The sequence below is a fragment of the Phallusia mammillata genome, chromosome 6 (assembly GCF_965637545.1).
Source record: "Phallusia mammillata chromosome 6, kaPhaMamm4.hap1.1, whole genome shotgun sequence".
Lineage (NCBI taxonomy): Eukaryota > Metazoa > Chordata > Ascidiacea > Phlebobranchia > Ascidiidae > Phallusia > Phallusia mammillata.
The window spans coordinates 1679880-1699901 of record NC_137257.1 but is presented as its reverse complement, the minus strand read 5'-3'; the positions used below and the strand labels follow the sequence as shown (position 1 = coordinate 1699901).

The following is a 20022-nucleotide window of genomic DNA, read 5'->3' as shown; positions in this document are numbered from 1 at the left end:
CTTCTGTTTTCACTTTTACGCTAATTTACAGTTTTAATTCACCCTACTGATAAAAGCTTGAACCTATGGTTGAATGGATATACATGGAAATATGAATACATTACTTGTTTATTGTTTAAAAAAGATCACTTCTAGGACAAGTATAATTCGGTGGAGCTATAATAACATTTTAATTCACTTCGGACATAATTTGAATTTAACGATACTTGGCGTAACGAGCTTAGTTATTAAATAAGTTTGGGGTAAGAGGTCCGTTACAACTTTAATATTGGCTTTTCGGATAACCACTGGGTCAAATATGATTTAGTGCAGCTAATAACATAGTAACCTATTTCTAGACAAGATTTCAACATACCGGTAGATGACGTAATGAGCACAGTTATAAAATAAGTGCAGTGGTTCTTTAGCTGGGGTGTGAATGGCCCGTTGCTACCAAAAGGTTGGGTATTTCCCCTCGATACACTGCTTTGCTTTATAGTAGAATTATATCAAAGCTATAAACCCAGCTGTTTCACGTATCGCTAATATTGTGAAAAAGGACATTTTTCGAGTATTTTGGTTACTTTAAATTTAGTTTTAACTCTACCACAGTTTCAACACCTGCGCATGTATGTTCAACTCAGCGGTTTCCAAACAGGGATTTGCAAACGATACGTTGGTAGTTAGTGATTGAAGTTATTATGGCAACACTTTCAACGTTATGTCGATCATACCGGTTTCAAACTGGAATATTCCCACAAAAACCCACCTAAAACCGGATTTTTCTTCGATTTTTTTGAACCCTAAAAAGCGAAAAAACGGAAAGGCTATAGGTTTTTTTAAAAAATGGGGTAAAAATTTTCGATTTTCGAAACCGGTTTGGAGGATCGGTAGGAAACAGAAACCGGTCATAACCGTTTGAAACTGGAATATTCCCACGAAAACCCACCCAAAACCGGATTGTTCTTCGATTTTTTGACCCCCAAACAGCAAAAAAACGGAAAGGCAATAGCCTTCGGGTTGTTTCAAAAATCTGGTAAAAATTTTCGATTTTAGAAACCGGTCTAAACCGGTTTGGAGGTTCGGTAGGAGGCAGAAACCGGTCATAACCGGTTTGAAACTGGAATATTCCCACAAAACCCACCCATAACCGGATTTTTCTTTCGATTCTTTGACCCCTAAAAACGAAAAGGCTATAGCACAGGTTCTTAACCAGGGGTGCACGCACCCCCAAGGGATGCGGAGATGCTTGCATACAAATTTAATTACAATGGTTTTGTTATTTAAGCAATTGCAGAAGAGTGTGCGAAAATTGGTTGGTGATTTGAAAGGGATGCAGAAAGTAAAAAAGGTTAAGAACCACCGCTCCATGGGTTCTATGGTAGAGCTACCAACACTGAGCGTTGGCTTACGCCCGATCTGAGAACTTCTGGTAGGTAGCGCAGCAGAGCATAGGCGTTTATGGTGCTGTTACAGCAATTTGGGTTATGGTAAGAATAATTGCTGAGTCAGCACCATAAACGCCTATGCTCTATTGCGCCACCTACCAGAAATTCTCAGACCGGGCGTAAGCCAATGCTCAGTATTAGTAGTTCTACCGGGATCTATGGTTAACCCACGCGATAAATAGGCATAGAAAACGTAATTATTATTCGTAAAACATTTTTCTAAGAAGTAAATATTTATTTGAAAAGTGCATTTCAAACAAGAAAAATCTATATTTTTGTGTCCCTGCTGAATTGAAGTCAATCAATAGCTTGGGGAACCAAAACTTTTCAAAAACCATTACATTTTGACAAAACACGCAAATTTTTTCTTTTGCTAAATTTTTAAGCCAGATAACCGTTAACGAATATTTAACGTTTAATTGTGTTTTTTTAAAATTAGATTATTGTGAGACTATTTCTTGTTATTTTGGGTTCTATTTTTGGAAATAAAAAAAAATATTTTTTCACTCAAATTCAAATTATTGCGCGTGGGAAATTGTCATCTGCGCTACTGGGATTTATCAATTTTCCATGGATGATTGAACACGAAAACAAAGCGGATGTTTTGATTTTGTGGTTAAAGTTCAAGGTCAATGGCGATTTGTATCTGGTCATTATCAGACCGATCAATGTCAAGCAGAAATTATGTGTTATCAAATAGCAGTTGTCAACGAACAGCAGTTATGTTTATGTGCATATTATCAGATAAAAAGTAAAAGTAGCAATGTTATTAATCAGTCAAACTTTATCATTAAAGACGGTGTTTTAAATTGTGCGTACATACCAAGTAACTTTGCTTATCGTGCCAAAACCGAGACTTTGCGAATATTGAAGTAAGCCACGTGGAGTTAGGGTGGACCTTTCGAATAGTGACTCGCATTCAAGTGAATATCATTTAAAATTAATGCACCACGATAAGTTTAGTGGGTTAATATATTAGTTTTTGTTTGTCAAAATGTTTTGTGACCAATTATTTTTTGAGATTTATTTTTTAAGTTTAGAGTTGTTGCATACATTTTTCATAAGATTGTATAAAATTCTTTTGTGTCCATGAGCTACTGGATTGTGGTGTAACAATTTGAATATCTTTTTCAGATTATTTTCAAACTAAACATTCTAATATTTATTCTGAACTCATGATGATGTGAAGCATGATGTGACAACAGGAAAACAGAAAACTATCATGAAAGGTATAATAGTGGTTTATTTATTCTTATTTAATTATTTCTAATCCTTTGTTTTTCGACATGTTGGTAATATGGTTTTTCTCCTTGTTGCTTATACCATCTGTTATAAACAAGAAATGGTGCTTCAAACTTATTTAAATGTATCTGTGACCTAGGAGTTTCATATTTTGTTGGTTGGTGCAATGTGTTTCTGTCCTATTTAAACCAAACCATTGTATCTGTTGTGAAATACAACAGTCTCTGAAATACATTCTCTTTTACCCTGCAGTCTTAACAAGGGCGTATCCAGAAATTTTTAAACGGTCCAACATTTTATTTTGGGAATTTCCCTAATGACGTCATTAGATCTGTGGAAAATTTCCCACACAAATATGCTAGACCACACGAGACTAAATATGTAATTCACACGTCAAACTACCACTCAATTGACCCGTTGCCTATTTCGTTTTCTTGTTAAAAACGAGCACTTTAACCCGAAAGTACAAGACTGAAACCTAATCCAACTTTCGACTTTGGCGGTTTCTCTATCCATCCAATTGACAGAAATAACAAATAATTTTCGCGACAGCTTTGTAGTTTCCTCATTTCGTCGCTGCCATCTAGCTTACTCAGCAAAACTGCAGATGCAAGATAAGCGATAAGCGTCAGGTAATCGAAATCGTTGCTTAAAACATGGGGAACAGATTCTCAAGGACTGAACGCCTTTCTAAAGCGATAATGCTACTGTTAAGTTGCACAATGTCAAGAATGCACTTAAGTTGGTAACTGTAGAAGGCATAAATTCAATGAACATCGATCTAATGTTCGTGACAAACTATTACGTGTTTGGTGGGTCGAAACAATACAACATTAAACGTTTTTATCCATTTTTTACTCATTTCACATTTTTAAAATGCAAAACAGGTTGATACGTTGCATTTAGTGCAGTTAACAACCAGCGTCCCAGCCGGAATGTAACTTTCCGATTGTTAGCGCATAAAACTCCATATTCAACCCTTGTTACGTCACAATTGGCGGTAGATAACAAGCGAATACAAGAGATTAAAACCTTGCGGCTTTGAGATAACGACTCCCTGTTATCATGTAGCGGTAAACTAAACGATTTTGGCCTTTTACACACAAACTTTTTGAAAAGGGGAGGTCCGGACCCCCAACCCTAGATGTGCATCCCTAGATGTAGATGTGCATCCCACTTAGTTTGTCCAAAAAAACCTAGTATTTACCCTGCTAGCCCCCTAAAATGGGTGAGTTTGTAAACAGTGTCAGATTGGATAAAATTTGGGTAGTATGTGGACTATGCTATTTGTAGGTTTCAATTGATGTGTTTTACCTTGTAGCCCCAACATTTACTCAACTAGCCCCCTAAAATGAATGAACTTTTGAAAAACGTCCTAATTATATGAAATTTTGCAAAGTTTGTTAAACATACTAAGTCCTCAAATGTTATGTTTTGCCCTGTAGCACCACAACTTAACCAACTAATTCCGAAAATAGTTGACCCTTTTCACAAAGTTCGAATTGAATGAAAACCGGACAGCTTGTAGAATTTGCTATTTATTTTTTGTTTTACCCCATTATGCCACTACTTACTCCTTCGTTTCTTTGAAAAGGAACGTTAAATAGGACATACTTCAAACAATATCTGGGGTGAATCTAAATTTATATAGTTTGTACTCTATATAGTATTATTATTTAAGCCCGGTGCCGATCACTGCGTTTTACCTTACAATACTAAACATGCGCATGGTTATCTCTTGAAATGCATTATCTACAACTTTGCATATGTGGGGACCCATGAGTTTCTGCTTGCAGAAACAACTAAGGTTATAAAAGACAATAGATGGTATGGGACCCAATATAAAATCAGCATAGGAAATATATTGATGTTTTAAAACAGGTTATAGTGTATATGCAAGGGCAATATGTGCTAAGCCACCCTTCTAGTTTTACCTTAGTAGCATATTTTTTCAACTTGCAAACAAACACCAGACACTTAGAGCACAACTTAAACAAATTTGAGTAATTTTTGTTTTCTGGCAATTGTTAGTGTGTTTTTTTGTGATCAATCTTGAAAGAAGTACTGGGTATTTAATTGGCCACAGCGGACACTTTTTAAGTTTATGTATTGTGGCGGGCCATACCTTTTAAATACGGTAATGAGCTTTACCCTGTTTGCTTTCACACTGGCCTATTAGTGCTTCCCAAACTAGGAAGTATTTGTGTAGTTTGATTGGGTGAAAATCTGGTGCGAGTTAATGTGAAATGTTAAGGATTCTCCTCCAGCAATTCATGTCCATTGTTTTAAACTAAAATAACAAAAAATTGATTGTTTGCCCATAATTATGTGTCCCCTTCCCTAAAGGGAATTTTTGGTAAATGTTAAATTGGTTGTGTGCATGTAAAATATGCATATGTTAGAAAATTGACTAATTACAAATGTTATTTTTAGCTTTCCCTCAAACTTTCATCACAGAAGAGATTCATCAAGCTTTTATGAAGTTGAATCGTCTCATGACTTCGATGACAAGGTTTGTTTGAATTGTTTTTGTTCAAGTAATGCTCAAATAATAATTACATTAGTTTGATCAAGTTTAGTTACAAAGCTATGGTGTAGAAACTAGCTGTTTTTTAATATCGCCTTCAAATTCTGGGAACAGTTGTATTACATATTGTTTTTGTATGTTTTTTGTTAATATTTTGTAATGTCTTATGTGGGTTTGTTCCTTCCATTTGGTCCAGCATGTGGATTTGAAATTACGATTCTCGTTAGATATCTATCACTGAAATTGTTCTTGTAAATTTTAACTTTATTTGACCCAGCAGTTCACATCTTAAACATAAAATTGAAGCAGCGATACCTACCAATATATATAACCCAGATTTTTTATTTGTTGTGAATATAATATTTGTTTTCTTTGATGTTTGGTGTTATTGAAAGCAATGTGTTACTTACAGTTGAATTTATCTGTTTTCAATTTTTTGGTCAGAATATTTGTTTTTGTGTTCATGGGTTATTTAGAATAGAATCTTTCTAGTCCCTGATTTGATTTAAACGCTGTAATGTCCATGTTATACACTGTGTTCCCTAGGGGCAATGGAGTGATTAATTGGTTTATGATTTGGAATGATCTGTGCTTCATGCATGAAAACATGTACCACCTGGCTTTAGGTTTATCAAACAGCCGGTCTGCACTCAAATAAGTGTGTTACATGACAGACTGTATAGTATGGAGGTTTAAAGCAAAATATTGTTGTTAAGTAAGAAGTGAATGCAATAAACTAATGAAACGATACTTCTAAGTATTCTAAAGAATCTGAATAGAGCAGGATGTTGTTAACAAACAAGTCATGAATAGCATATCTTTGAAACTGGGTAAAGGTTATTGTCTGCTTTGCTAATACACAGCAAGTAGTAAATGCTGCTTGACGCAACGTTTTTGTGAAATACAAATAATTATGATATGTTGCAAGTGTTCTATCTTAAACATGCTTGAGTTTCATACTTTATCAGTTGGTACATTGTGAAGTTTGTTAAATGATTTTCAGGGATGTTCAGAGTAGAATATGAATTTAGACGTTTATATTAAGTAATTGGAACCAATATAAATGTGTGCTCTGGTACTTGTAAAAATGTGAAGGCATGTGTTCCTTGATGGCAGTTAAATGGGTAAATTATTTAAACAATGTTAAATTGAATGAAGTTTGGATAGTTGTAAAAATTGGCAATAGAGGTGTTGGTTGTTATGTTTCACCGACATTAATCCCCACTAGCCCCCTAATAATGGTGAATTTTTTAATCTCTGAATGAAATGTGATTAGACAGTTCCTAGATTATGCTATTTTGAGATGTTGATTGTTTTGTTTTGAACTGCAGCTCCACCATTTACTTAATCAGCCTTCCAAAAGGAGAGGTTTTTTTTACCAAGGCTTGAATTCATTGAAATTTGGTTAATTTGTAGAAGATTCCATTTATTCGTGTTGATTGTTATGTTTCACCCTGTTGCCCAAACATTTGCCCTGCAGGCCACCTAAAATGGGTGATTTTTTTAATGTTCGAATTATATGAAATTTGGTTAGCTTTGTCATTTATTGGTGTTGCTTGTTTTGTTTACCCTATATTATCACTATTTACCACTTCTTTCATTTAAGATAGAACATAAGGTTGAATGAGATTTTGATAGTTTGTAGTTATGGGTCCCCTTCCATGAAGGGGACATGTATTGTTTTTGCCCGTATTTTTCTTTTTTCTGTCTAACGCTGGTTTGTGAGACGCGTTTGGTCAAGAAAAAGTGCTACAAATTTATTAAAATTTGGACAGATGTTACATATTAATCCAAATTTGATCCTCCTAACGTTTGACCCCGAATGACCCAGCCGTTCACCCACAGGCCCCAAAAACGTATTTTTTTAAAAATGGCTGTACTGACTCAAGTACATCATCTAGGAGTTTCGTGCTTAGTTGGTGGGTGCAATGTGAGGTTTTCTAAAGAATTTTCTAACTTTTAACAGGATTTATCTATTTTTACCCCTTAAACCCCGAAATATTCGTTTCTGTCTAACGCTGGTTTGTCAAACGTGTTTGGTCAAGAAAGAGTGCTTGAAATTTCTTCCAATTTACACAGCTGTTAGCTATTGTTTAAAACTTGATCCTCCTAAAGTTAGTTTAAGCAGGGTATTCGTTTAATATTCAAAAATTTTGTCAGTTACCTTTACAACCCATAATATGTGTACACTATCATTTAGATATAAGTCCCAAGGGAGGAATCCACTGGTTTACGATTAATGCGGCATAGCGGGAGTGCTCAGCTTGACGTCTGGACAGATGTTTTACGAGACAGTCGTTTGGGTGATTAGAAATCCGCTGTTTTTTTGTGCAGCAATGCTGTGTCGTTTTATTGAGTTATCACACGCATTTTCAGTTTTAGCGAAGGTTTTACACCTAAGATGTAATTTAAACTCGATAAACGTTCTTCGGTTTCGTTTATGTCAGGCAAAACGTCCTTGATCAACATGAATATGAAAAATTAAACTTAACTTTTTCAAACACCGCGATAAATGTTTTTTAAATTCTCGTTTTCAGCTTGGCAGTCGCAAAACCATGGGTCACTAAAGGCCAACTTGTAGGCATTACAACACAGTTAAGAATTTTGGGTCATAACGTATCTTTATTTTTGACAAATCAATTCAAGAATCAGTACTTAAGTCATGTATAAATTAGGCTAAACGGCATTGTTGAACACTGAGATCAGTGGCACAACTAGCGGGAAATTGAGGGGGCAGGCAACGGACTTTCCCAAAAACGATTGTATTGCAAAGTGCGTATTATAGATTAGTCAAATGGTCCGACGCGCTTTTTCACTAATAATCTAAAAAATGGGATTCGTCCTTGGATTGTACGGCTTTGAATGCCGTGTAAAAGGAACACTTGTAAGTCACAAAGCCAATTGTGATAGTAAATTGACGTTTTAAAACTAAGGCATTGTTTCGTAACAAATAAACTCGTTCGAATGGGTGTGTACACGTTAATATTTCAATCTGTAAATTAGTTAATAATGTCTTGCCCATTTAAGAAAATGAGGAAAATAACGTCGTTTTTTCAAAAGTCTGTTTCGGATAGCGGACCAGGAACTGACATGTAAATTACAAACAAGTTGTTAAACGAGTTTCGGCTGAAGCTCCACGCCGATCAACATTTTATTTTTGTGTAGATGTAAATACGTTTCAAGTTCCAACAAAGATCGTTGTTGTGGTTATTTAGGTTGTTGTATAAATAAATCGCAGAAACTTCGTTTTTACCATCACAATACATGCCGATGAAGCAATTTACTGCTGTACCGGCGCCTTGTCCTGTCATTTGAAAGTTAGTTTTAGCTTTGATGCGAACGAACGTGTTTTCGGCACTGTACGAGAGCCGTTATCCGCAATAACGCCAACAGAAAAGGGACCTGGCATGCCGACGAACCTGCCCCCCTAGTTGCGCCCATGACTGAGATGCATGCTGTCAAAAACAGTGTAAAAGGGTCATTAAACGGCCAAGTGAAAAACAAGTTGTTATGTATACCTTTGCAGCAAACGACTTTTTAATTTATAGTGTCTAATACAACAGTTAAGGCTTTCTAGGAAAATTTGTGTTTAAAAACTGACCTTGAACGACAATATCAAGGTCAAAGCAAGAGATTAAATGGAAAGTGTTATCCCCGTTGTTTTTTTACCGATTTTTGTAATTATATGACAATAATGATGCAAAAAGAATATGGACAAAAGCTTTTAAAGTTAACTTAATGCTTTGTGAAAAATTTGTCCTTAAGAATCTAAAAATAACCGCAACATTCGTTTACCGTAAACCGCATAAACAGGCGTGTGGGGACTGGTTCCCAACCTGCGGTTCGCGGACCCCCAAGGGGTCCGTGAGCTGCTTTCAGGGGGTCCGTGGAGGCAAACATTTGTAGCATTAACAGCAGTACAATATTTTTAAGTTCCCAAAGCGTTTTTCCATTCCTGCGTATGAGTGCAAACCATTTATCAAACCTCTGGATCAGGAAAACTTGTGATTGTTACCTCCATTGTGACATCACAACACACATTAACAACATAACTTATTGTGCTTTGTTTCAAGTATAGTACACCAGAAAGGCTCTTGTTGCATTTGACTGCTACAGTACAGTACTTTATTGAGATTAAAGGACTGTGAACGTTGAATAAAATTCTGCCCCCAAAACGAAAGTATAATAAAGTATAATGCAGGAAACGAAAAACATAACAAGACTAAATTACGTTGGGGGTCCGCGGACCTACAAAATTTCTAAAAGGGGTCCGTGACTACAAAAAGGTTGGGAACCACTGGTATAAAGGCAACCAGACATATGTTACTTGTGTTTGTGGGTTGTTTGGTAGATGTTTTTGCAGTAGACAGTTGGAGGGGTGTTAACAGCCTTATGACGTCAGAAGCATTGACGAATGTGGCTAATAACACCTCTAGTGGTCAAAATTTTAAACATTGTCAGAATTGAATAAAATTTTACATGACTGTTAACTGGGTCATTGTCATTTCATATTTTATACTTTTGGGTGTTAAACCCCATCAGTTACCCCACTAACCCCTAAAATGGGTGAGTTTTTTAAACGGTGTCGGAATTAGATGAAATTTGGACAGCTTGTAGAGTGTGACATTTGTAGTCGTCGATTGTTGTGTTCAACCCTGTCGCACCAACATTTACCCCACTATCCCCCCTAAAATGGGTCACTTTTTTTAACAATGTCTGAATTGAATGAAATTTGGATAGTTAGTATATTATGTCATTTTTGGGTGTCGATTGTTCGGTTTCACCCTATAGATTTAACATTTACCTAACCAGCCCCCTAAAATGGGTGATTTTTTAAAACAGTGTCGGAATTGAATGAAATTGGACAGCTTGTTCAATTTGCTATTTATAGGTGTCGATTGTTGTGTTTCACTTTATTTTGCCACTATTTACCCCTTCATTCCTACAAATAGAACACTAAATAGGAAATACTACAATGTGTGAATTGAATCAGATTTGCATTACTTTTAATAGCATGATTATTTAAGCCAGGAACTGGCCACAGTGTTTTCTTAAAGCACCGAACTTGCTAATGGTTATTATTTGAAGTGCATTGTTTTTGACTTTGCATGTGTGGGGGACCCATGAGTTTCTGCCTGCAGAAACAAGTGAGGTTATAAAAGTCAGTGGGTGATATGGGACCCAATATAAAATAAGTGTAGGGAGTATATTAACATTTCAAAATAGGTTAAAGTGTATGTGCAATGGCAATATGTGCTGAGCCACCCTTCTAGTTTGTTTAGAATTTAATTTTTGCCTTAATCGGCCAAATAGTTACTTTTACAGTCCATAATATGTGTACACTGTCAGTCAGATAGAAGACTCAAATCTCAAGGTTGTAATTTACTGGTTTGTGATTAAGGTGGGTGAATGCAAAGCGGGAGTGCTCAGCTTGACATCCGGACAGGCTTTTTATAAGACAGCTGTTTTTGCGCAGCGATGCTTTGTCGTTTTATTAGGTTATCACTAGGGCGATTATGACTTGTCAAAAAAAGTCACAATTTTTAGAATAGGTCAAAAATTGTCAAAATTGTTTACAAAGTCAAATTTTTTTACCAAGTTAAAATTGTTTACAAACTGCATTGTCATGGTGTTGTAGAGGCTGCACTGTCAGTAAACTTTTCGTTTTGGTTTTGCTTTAGATACTTCATGTATCTTTCGCTTAGACCAGGGACGGGCAACTTCTCCAGTCGGCGGGCCTGATATGGGAAAATGGAGTACTTGGCGGGCCGGATTCCCGAATCGATACATTAATCGCGTATTATCCAATGATTTAAAACGGATTTTTTACCACCTAAACCAAATACAATCAAGAACGTCGCAATTACAATACAGTCCAAACAATCTAACTATAACATAAAATTATTCACCACAGCAAATTTAATGCATACACCACAGACTTAGATACTGCTAAAACACTAACTAGCTACACGTGTGGAAACAAAGGAAACCGTGAAAGCAGGCCACACACTAGGTTGGCAGTTATGTCGTAACAATGGATGTATGGTGCAACGGTAACAACGGCGGGAAAGTTATTTGATATTGGGGAGCGTTACTGTCTGTCACAACTATAATTTGAATTGCGGCAGACTGTGGCCGCGGGCCACATTATCATGTAAGACCAGAAACTTTCTGCGGGCCGCTCAAAATCCCGTCGCGGGCCGGATCCGGCCCGCGGGCCGTATGTTGCCCGCCCCTGGCTTAGACAAATGTATTGAACAATTTTCGTTGTGTCTTAGCTGCATTTTTTGGCAGTGTTTTGTAATAAGCTCACTTTCCTTTTCAGAATTGGCCAAATCTGTGTTCAGATTTTTGCCCTTTTGTTAGGCTTTTGCACATTCTTTCGCTCTAGTTAGATTAGCCTACAGCCATATTTTAACTTTTTGTACAACAATGCGTAATTTAACTACTTGATTTCTTCATAGGTCAAAATTTGGTCAAAAAAAAGTTTTTTAAAGTCAAATTTTGTCAAAATTTTCAATTTGTAGGTCAAAATTTTTCATTTTTTACGTCAAAAAATAATCGCCCTAGTTATCACGCACATTTTTAGTTTTGAAAATTGTGTTCAAAAACTGACCTTGACCGACAATATCAAGGTCATAGCATGAGATTAAATTGAAAGTATTTTTCCCATTCTTATTTACTGTTTTTTTGTAATTGTTTGACAATAATGATGCAAAAAGAATACGGACAAAACTTTTAAAGTTGGGGTAAGACTAAGGTTGGTTAAGTTTTTCCTTAAGAATCTAAAAATAACCGAAACATTTGTTTACTGTAAATTTGCACAAACAGACATGTGGGGACCTATTCGTATTTGCTTGCAAAAACAATCATATATGTAGATCAAATGAATTGATAAAAAGGATATAGAAAATATAAAATGGAAGTTTATCAGAAAGCTACTTTTCTAGTTTTTACTCATTTAGTGCTTTTGGTTGGATTCAACACTTTATCCCCAAATATTTATTTTTTAGACTTAACAGTTATGTGGGTCAGTTAGATTTAGCCTGATAAGCCCAGTGGTCAACTTTACGGCCTTAAGTTTTTGTCGAAGTGCCATTTTGCCTTACCAGACAATCATTACTTCATGTATGATCATGTGTGTCATGAAGCAAAGTTAGTCATAATTATGATTGTATCACAATGTGAAGGGTTGTGGCTGAACTTCCAAAAGCATATAATGCCTGACTAACGTTGGTTCGATTTTTGAGTGTTTGACATACCACTGCTAAAGTGTGGTCTGATTAGAAACAATGTAAGCTATTAAATCACATTTAAAGTAGGGGTCAGTGTATGTTCATGGGACATGTGCTAATCAACCCTTTGATTAAGTAAAGGACTTGCACAAAGTCTTTTTGGTGGCTTTTCCATTTCTGGTGTTCAGAATTGGTTTGTATGAATTTGGCATTTCTCAAAAGTTAAGAAACAAAGTTAAGAAGAATGCATTTGTGTTACGAAACAATTCTGTTGTAGCCTCACACATTTTAAGAAGTTTCATACTTTGTTGGTTGTGGCATTGTAAAATATTTTAAATGATTTTGTAGCTTTTAGTTAGGTTCACCCATTTTACCCGTAAACCCCAAAACATTCGTTTTTAGCTTTACTAGTCCTTTAGGTCAGAAGTACAACCCTGAATGTTCTGAATTTTTAAACAGCAGTTTAAAGAGTGTTTCTTGTGGGTTGCTTAAAATTTTAGCCTGAACTGACCTTTCTAGCTCTTTTTGAAAGTGTAATTTACCCTTAGACACTAAGTTCCCATGGGAAGTAAACAAGCCACATTTAGTTTTTTTGTAAAAACTTTTAAAACCAAACCACATCTCTAATTATTACCCACTGTGGCATAAACACATTGTGACATCATAACCACCAAGTGAGCTGGGCAACATGAATTGTGTCAAATCCCAGTTAAGCAATTTTGTGAGTAAATGTATGTGTTTGTCACTGACAATATAAGTGATAATAAGCTATGAACCTTAACACGTATGTGGTAAAGCCAAGGGGATCATGTAAAAAATAACAATTTGTTTCACTCAAATTCGCCACCTCAGTAAAGACAAAGCACTCTCAACAATGGTGCCTATTGCCTTTCTAATGTGATTATTATTGTTTTTTACCATATAAATCAGTGTTACATAACGGAACGGAGCATTATACCGGAATGAAATAAATAATTTTTGGCTCAAATACTGGAATGAAAAACCAAAATAAAAAATATTCAAAATACAATATCGGAACTAAATACCGTTATAATAAAAATTAAAGCTCCTACAATTTACATCCGTTTGAATATGATTGGCAAATGTTATGTGACGCAACAACAACGACAATAATTCTTGTGTGTTGCATCTTTCTTTTTCTTTTAATAGTTGTAAAGACCACAAAAAATCTCTTCTTTTGTTAAGACTGAAATACCGAAAAAAATTTATTTCGATCAGACCGGAGAGAAATGAAAATATCGGTCCAGAACATATCAACGTTTTTTGGTTTCGTTCCGTTCAGGTATGAAGCACTGATATAAATCTATCCCTTACCCCCTTCTATTCACTTAAAATGAGATTTGAAAAAAAAACATTGTCTATTTAATCCCATTTCAAAATAATAATGGTGTATGTCAATGGGTACATGTGCTAAGCAACCCTTCTAGTTTTGGCAGTAGACCTACACAAGCCTTTGGATGGCGTTTTCTGTTGCTAGTGTTCAGAATTTGTTTTTTTCCAGTGTTTGTAAAGGAGAATCTTTATCCCTAGGGTTAATCAGAATGTATTTGTTTTACGAAACAAATTTGCATTGTAGCCTTACAAGTTTTAAGAGACTATTGCAACAGTGGTTTTTAACCTGGTTTAACCTTTAGGCAGACTGTGGACAACTAGATGATTATGGATCCCCTTCCCTGAAGGGGACACATGTTGTTTTTGTCCGTATTTTTCTTTCTTTTTTCTGTCTAACGCTTGTTTGTGATACGCGTTTGGTCAAGCTAGAGTGCTTCAAATTTATTTAAATTTACACAGATGTTAGTTATTTATCCATATCTGATCCTCCTGAAGTTTGACCCTGAATAACCCAAGGGTTCACCCACAGGCCCCCAAAGCGTATTTTCAAAAAAATGGCTAAACTTACCCAAGTACAAGATCTAGGAGTTTCATGCTTTGTTGTTTGGTGCAATGTAAGGTATACTAAAGAATTTTGTAAGTTTCTATTGGATTGACACATTTTTCATCCTTTGAACCAGTGTTTCTGAACCTTTTTTGCGCTTGTACCCTTTGAGCTTTCATAAAATTTTCTCGCACCCCCTGTCCAAAATGGCCGACAGAAGTAAATACAATTGTAACAATTAAACTCAGTGCATTTATAATTTGAGTGTTGAATGCATGCATGAAAACAGTATTGTAAGTAGTACAAAACTAACTCGTTCTGGATACTGTATATAACAAAGTAACTTGTTACGCATTCTTCACAAATATGCCTAAATAGCATATAATTTCACCCTGCATGTCGCACCCCTGCTTTGATGCTTTGTACCCCAGGTTAAGAACCCTTACTTTAAACCTAGAAATAATCGGTTTTAGTTTTAGGCCAGAAATACAAGCCCTATGGTGCAGAAATATTTAAAAAATTTAACAATTGTTTAAGCAGTGTATTCGTTTAGTATTTAAATTTTGCCAGTTACCTTTGCAACTCATAACATCTGTTCGCTATCAGTCAGATATAAGTCCCAAGGAAGGAATTCACTGGTTTACGATTAAGGCGGCAGAGCGGGAGTGTTCAGCTTGACGCCCGGACAGACGTTTTATGAGACAGTCGTTTGGGTGATTAGAAATCAGCTGTTTTCTGTGCAGCAATGCTGTGTTGTTTTATTGAGTTATCATGCGCATTTTCAGTTTTGGCGAAGGTTTTACACCTAAGACGTAATTCGAACTCGATAAACGTTCTTCGGTTTCGTTTATGTCAGGCAAAACGTCGTTGATCAACATAAGGTCAGGCAAAACGTCGTTGATCAACATAAATATAAAAAAATAAACTTCAAAAGCCGCGATAAATGGTCTTTAAATTCTCATTGTCAGCTTGGCCGTCGCAAAACCATGGGTCACTAAAGGTCAACTTGTAGGCATTGCAACACAGTTAAGAATTTTTCGTCATATCGTAGCTTTTTTATTTTTGACTAATCAATTTAAGAATCAGTACTTAAGTCATGTGTAAATTAGGTTAAACCAGGGGTGCACAACCTTTTGCTAGGACGGTTGCATCGCAGATCTTCATTTTACCAACGGCCGCCATTTGCCTTCTTGTTTTTGTTACAATATTACTGATGTAAAAAAATTGGTTTATATCATATATATGTACCATCTTATGGCACCTAAAAGCCCAGATTAGCTTCCAGCCTGGTGCACAGATTAAGCTGCACAGATTAAGCTGCACAGTATGAAGATCAGTCTTACATGTTTATGATGTCATAATCTATATTGTGATGTTTGAGGTACCTGTTTTGTTCGCATTGTTTGCAAACAATAGGCGTACAAAAAGTCTGATGCACATGTCTACTGGGCTGGTAATACTGGTAGATCTATTAAATATATGTTGGAGATTTAAGTGTTTACGAATGTTACTTTTAGATTTCATCACATGAGGATTCACCTCCTGTTCCTAATTTGATCACCAGACTACATGGCAAGGTTTGTAAGATTTTGTTACTGTGGTTATATACAGCATAATAGATTTGTATTACAAAAAAGTTGTTTCTGATTCTGGTAAAAACTACATTAAACAGGATTTTTTTGTTTTTAGTGTTTAAAAAACTAAAATTAGTTAATGTATTTTTTTAATAAATTGAAATTTTTATGCTTTGTGAGATTAAGCTTTATTTATAAATTTACAACTTGTTTTAAGCTTTAACTTGCTTCTTTTCTTACAGAACTCACAGAGAAGACCTTCTGACACTCAGTTTCATTTCAACAGTGTCTTGTCGAGCGATTCTGTTTTTTTTTTGTAATCTCTATGTAGTAGTCTCCAATAATTGTTTAGTGAGGCTGAGAATGTCTGCTCTTCCGCCTGCTTGTGTAATGGTGGTTGGGATTTGCTTGGCTGATGTTGTGGTTGTGGCTGGTTTGCCTCAATCACGCATCGAGTATGGCTGTCTGAATTGTTGGAGTTTGTGTTTCGATGCCAGACAGGCGACTGGGTGGTGGGATAGCAACTGGTTCGCAACGGGGATCGGGCTGTTCCCGTTTTAAACCGGTGTGTGTATGGGCTGCTCGCGCGGCTGTACACTGCAGTTATTTGTTCCTGCTCATCGGTAGGGGCACTTAGCTAGTAGGAATGCTTACCTCGCTAGTTCATGTGTTTACTGTTCGGACCCTGTTTACTGGTATAGGTGGGCAGCTGCCTGTGGGCTGTGCACCGCCGCTAGACATCTCCCCCTCTAATTGACGGCACTGTATTGTTGTGATTCGGGTTTGATGTCAGTATTGATGCTTCTCAGTTAAGGCCTTGTCAAAGATGTTTGTCTGCGGGCTTCTCTTTCTCGGCTGGCGCTGGTCTGTGGCACTTCTTTACTGGCTGACTGGAGGATGTATGTTTTGTTGCGGTCTGTGTTGCCTGCTGTCATTAGTGTTGTAGGGCAGAGCTTGGCTGAATATTTTAGGCTAGAGCGATGACCCTGCAGCATTTAGTGATGATTGCATGGTTCGCCAAGTCTGTTGGTATGGTGCTAGTCTGGAGCGGCTCAGGGAAGGTTACCCAAATAAGTGGCTTTGTCACAGTTGGAGCTGGAACTGGGTTATATCCTTGCTAGCTGACTGTTGTAAGAATCAATTAGGCTTTTTTGTCTGGTGTCAGTCTGGAGCTTCTTGGCAGATGTTGTCTGAGACCCTAACCCGGTCACTTTTTAAGATGGCTGATGCTGGTTGCAAAGGACTGTCTGTCTGTTGTATGTCATGTTATTTTCGGTCTGGTATGCCGGATGTTGGCTGGGGGCAGGCTGGTGGAGGGAAGCTGAAAGACTGGTCCACTGTCAACCGTAAGGGGTGGGTCCACGTTCGGCCAACTGAAGCGGGGCTGTCATCTGGTTCTCAGATGGCATTGAATTGGTTATGTCATGTGTCTTTGCTGTCCTCTATTAGGCTAACTGTATATGTGGATTCAGCTTAGGCAGATTAAGATAAAACTTTCTTTAATTCTAATATAGATACGGTGTTGCATTTCAGGTGTGTTTATTCTGCCAAAGTTTGTTTTGTGTATTGTTGATATAGTGGTGTTGTATGACTACGTTGGTATATGTGCCTGTGGTGTTGCAGTGGTTTATATGTTTGTGTTATATATTAAAGCTACATTATAACAATTATTTAAGTGACATGTCGTATGCCGCCTGAGACCTGACTGCATGCCTGTCTACAGCCTGTGTTGTATTGTTGAGATTGGGTTTGATATGTCTAATTTAAGCTTGGGACATTTTGGTCAATGTTGTTTGAATGCAGTTTCAGCAGACTGAGACCAGGTTGCCTTTGCTTAAAGTAGGCATTGAATTGTTGTTAATATCGAGTCTGGATGCTTGGTGCTTTGGCCGATGTTGGCTGGATCAAGCAGCCAACTGAAGCTGGGCTGTCTGCTGCAGGCATTACACTGTTGGGTGGGACTGATGTTTGAATGAAGTCTTCCATGCCAAAGCATCACCTGTAACAAGTAAGTTGTAGAAATATATTACATATTATTTCCTTGCAACTGTAGTGTATGTGTCATTGAAATGTTTGGTATAACAAACCTATAACCTATATGTTTTCTGTTCTATTTTTAAGTAGGAATAACTTTTTTAAATCATTTTTTGTTAAGCATTTAAATTACAAAAGATATTTTGAAATAAATGATATAAATAGTCAATAAATTTTTGCTTCAAATACTTAAGTTTAAATTTTTGCTTCAAATATAAAATTAACTACATATGTAATACTAATAAGTTGTAATTTTTGTTTTGCAGACTCGTTGCAAGGTGGACAACCTACTCCTTCCAATTTTATTGTTGTGTTGTGTTTATTGTTTTTCGTTTCGCAACGCTTGGTGTCATTAGGTAGCTGACTTAAATTCTGAATCAGGCAGGTTTACAATCAGGAGTTTCCCCTCCCCACATAGATTAAGCAGTGCTTCACCCCCCCTTTCCGGGTGTTCTCTGCATCCTATACCTACTTTAACTTAGATTAAGCAGTGTTTCACCCACCTTTCAGGGTGTTCTCTGCATCCTATACCTACTTTAACTTAGATTAAGCAGTGCTTCACCCCCCTTTCCGGGTGTTCCCTGCATCCTATACCTACTTTGACTTAGAGTAAGCAGTGCTTCACCCCCCTTTCCGGGTGTTCCCTGCATCCTATACCTACTTTGACTTAGAGTAAGCAGTGCTTCACCCCCCTTTCCGGGTGTTCTCTGCATCCTATACCTACTTTAACTTAGAGTAAGCAGTGCTTCACCCTCCTTTCCGGGTGTTCCCTGCATCCTATACTTACTTTAACTTAGATTAAGCAGTGCTTCACCCCCCTTTCCGGGTGTTCCCTGCATCCTATACTTACTTTAACTTAGATTAAGCAGTGCTTCACCCCCCTTTCCGGGTGTTCCCTGCATCCTATACTTACTTTAACTTAAGATTAAGCAGTGCTTCACCCCCTTTTCCGGGCGTTCTCTGCATCCTATACTTACTTTAACTTAGATTAAGCAGTGCTTCACCCCCCTACCTACTTTAACTTAGATTAAGCAGTGTTTCACCCACCTTTCCGGGTGTTCTCTGCATCCTATACCTACTTTAACTTAGATTAAGCAGTGCTTCACCCCCCTTTCCGGGTGTTCTCTGCATCCTATACCTACTTTAACTTAGATTAAGCAGTGTTTCACCCACCTTTCAGGGTGTTCTCTGCATCCTATACCTACTTTAACTTAGATTTAGCAGTGCTTCACCCCCTTTCCGGGTGTTCTCTGCATCCTATACCTACTTTAACTTAGATTAAGCAGTGCTTCACCCCCTTTCCGGGTGTTCTCTGCATCCTATACCTACTTTAACTTAGAGTAAGCAGTGCTTCACCCCCTTATCCGGGCGTTCTCTGCATCCTATACTTACTTTAACTTAGATTAAGCAGTGCTTCACCCCCCTACCTACTTTAACTTAGATTAAGCAGTGTTTCACCCACCTTTCAGGGTGTTCTCTGCATCCTATACCTACTTTAACTTAGATTAAGCAGTGCTTCACCCCCCTTTCCGGGTGTTCTCTGCATCCTATACCTACTTTAACTTAGATTAAGCAGTGCTTCACCCTCTTTCCGGGTGTTCCCTGCATCCTATACCTACTTTAACTTAGATTAAGCAGTGCCTTTTTCAATTTCTTCCCCCACAAAACGCATGTAAGGCGATGGCTCACTCCATTTTTGGTGTTAAGTCATTGTTTTGCAGCAAACTGTGGCAGCCTGATAACGCGTATTGCTCCTTCCATTGCAACCATGTTTTGTCAAGAGTAAATTTTGTTTGATACAAAGTACGGTCAATCACACAAAAAAAGGGCTGCACACCATTTTAAGTTGTAAGGGGGTCGCCCAAAGAAAGGGCTCTTACACTAGTTAAGTTGTAAGGGGGTCGCCCAAAGAACGGGCTCTTACACTAGTTAAGTTGTAAGGGGGTCGCCCAAAGACAGGGCTCTTACACTAGTTAAGTTGTAAGGGAGTCGCCCAAAGACAGGGCTCTTACACTAGTTAAGTTGTAAGGGAGTCGCCCAAAGACAGGGCTGAACACCTGGAAACGTGGGTGAAGCACTGCCTAAT

The 20022-nt window shown here is 37.2% G+C and overlaps 1 long non-coding RNA gene across 1 annotated transcript; it reads left to right on the top strand.

Annotated features, from left to right (window-relative positions):
• Positions 1–2572: 2572 nt before the first annotated feature.
• Positions 2573–18518, top strand: LOC145233940 (uncharacterized). The gene is made up of 5 exons (XR_013861220.1): positions 2573–2656; positions 5103–5181; positions 15846–15905; positions 16145–17910; positions 18203–18518. It is a non-coding gene; the product is annotated as an uncharacterized LOC145233940 (long non-coding RNA).
• Positions 18519–20022: the final 1504 nt, after the last annotated feature.